The 2441-nt window shown below is 38.9% G+C and overlaps 1 pseudogene; it reads left to right on the top strand.

Annotated features, from left to right (window-relative positions):
• LOC121037903 (tRNA selenocysteine 1-associated protein 1-like) overlaps positions 1-1450 on the top strand; it is a 6164-nt pseudogene extending 4714 nt beyond the window's left edge.
• The last annotated feature ends 991 nt before the right edge of the window (positions 1451-2441 follow it).

Genomic DNA, 2441 nt, shown 5'->3' with positions numbered 1-2441 from the left:
AATTAAATTAAATTAAATTAAATTAAATTAAATTAAATTAAATTAAAAACACATAGCACTGGAAATCATAGCAAGAGTGATTAGGCCAAGACAATAAATAAAAGGCATCCAAATCAGAAAGGAAGAATAAAATTCTCTCTGTTCACAGATGACATGAATTAATATACAGAAAGCCACAAAGAGTCCACAAGAGAAATTATTTGAACTAATAAACCTATTCAGTAGGGTCAAAGGATACAAAATCACAATACAGAAATGATGTGAAGCTTATATGGTAATAATGAATTATACAACAAAATAAATTAAGAAAACAAGCCCATTTCTTCTTTCTCCAGACCAAGGGATGGAGCCCATGCAGGCCTTTTTAGCTCACACAATCCCAGCCAGACTGTAAGCATAGAGGCCAGCCTGTGTATAGATGAGTTGAAGCTCTACATGAATGAGAATTTCATCTCCACAATCCCTGCCATCTAGGGGGATACAATGATGAGCATCAAAATTATCTGATACCACTTCACTGGAATCCTAGCTGGCTCCTTTTTTATAAAAAATTCACAGATTTGGCCACAGCCAAGAAGCATTTGCATGAAATTAATGGGAAGCCCCTTCCAGGACCTACACCTTTACTTAGCTTACAGCTGTACCAGGCTGGCACATCTGGGTTCATAGAATCATTGAGCTGGCAGTGCCCTTAATGGTTCCCTTCATTTTATATAGAATAAAAAGCTGTGGCTTTTTTTTTTTTTTTTTTTTTCATTTTTTTTTTTGCCAAGGCAGAACATTTTTAACTGAACTATGCCACTTATTGGAAACAACCAGAAAACAGCCTTGAGTATTTCTTCTTTGTGAGGGACCTGACCCAGATGTGGATGATGGCATATTGTATGAATTCTTCGTCAAAGTCTACCCCTCCTTTTGGGGAGTCAGGGCAGTTTTGGACCAAAGAGATATGTCTAAAGGCTATGGTTTTGTCACAGTTGCAGATGTACTGAAACAGAAGTGAGCTCTGACCGAGTGCCAGGGAGCAGTCAGCCTGGCATCTAAACCAGTGTGGCTGAGGAGTCTGGCAATCCCCACGTGAGCCAAGTGAAGTCAGTGAGGTAGAATCAGAGTTAATACTTAACAGCTACAACCCCCATTACCAGCAGTAGCAGAACTACTACACCCACTGGGGCATGACCAGAACAGAGGCAGCTACAGCTACAACTGTCCCCAGTTTGGTTACACTCAGAGCACTATGTAGACATATGAAAAGGCTGGGGATGACACATTGGAGGACCCCATGCCACAGCTGGATGTGACTGAAACCAACAAGGAGCTCATGGACCAGAGCAAGGACCTATAGGATGCACTGATGGACCATAACTAGCAGCCCCTGGACAGTGTCTTCAGACAGGACACAGGACAAGCCAAAATGGACTGCGTGAGGGAGATAAGAGACTCTTTTTAACAACAACAACAACAACAACAAATATTGGAAAACTTTAACTTTTGGGAAATAATTTGTAAGAGTTTAGTAATTGACTAGTCTGAGATTATGACTATTCCTGAAACACTGCTGCCTTCATTTGACAGTGAGACATGTGAGTTTGAAAACCAAAGGACCAATTCATAATATTTGAACAAAGTTCCAAAAAACAGAGAAAAAAAAAGAAGAAAAGAAAACAATCCCACTTACAATATCATAAAAATGAATAAAATACTGGGGCACTTGGGTGACTTAGTTGGTTAAGCGATCAACTTCGGCTCATGATCTCATGGTTTGTGAGTTTGAGCCTCCTGTCAGGAGCTCAGAGCCCAGAGCCTGCTTCAGATTCTGTGTCTCCCTCTCCCTCTGCCCCTCCCTGCTTTCATTCTCTTTCTGTCTCTGTCTCTCTCTCTGACTCTCTCTTTCTCAAAATAAACATTAATTTTTTTTTAAATAGACTAAAATACTTAATGATAAACTTAACCAAGGAGGCAAAAGGCATGTACACTGAAAACTACAAAACACTGATAAAAATAATTTTTAAAAGATACAGATAAATGGAAAGATATCTTGTGTTTATAGCTTGGAACACTCACTGTTGTTAAAATGTCCATACTACCCAAAACAATGTACAGATTCAATGCAATCTCTATCATGATTTCAATGGCACTTTTCACACACACACACACACACACACACACACACACACACACACACAGAAAAATATTCCTAAAATTCTATGGAACTAAAAAGGACCCCAAATAGCCAAAACAACCTTGACCAAAGAAGAAAAAAGCTTCAGGACACACACTTCCCTATTTTTAAAACATATGAAAAAGGTACAGTAATTAAACCTGTATGATACTGGACAAAAACCACACCTGTAGACCAGTGGAACAAACTTGAGAGCTCAAAAATAAATTCATACGTATGTGGTCTCCTGATTTACAAGATTGCCACATTAGGGAGGATG

Source organism: Herpailurus yagouaroundi, unplaced genomic scaffold (assembly GCF_014898765.1).
Source record: "Herpailurus yagouaroundi ecotype Mexico unplaced genomic scaffold, PumYag 164, whole genome shotgun sequence".
NCBI lineage: Eukaryota > Metazoa > Chordata > Mammalia > Carnivora > Felidae > Herpailurus > Herpailurus yagouaroundi.
Note: the sequence above shows the minus strand (reverse complement) of the source record. Positions and strands in the feature narration are given on the sequence as shown.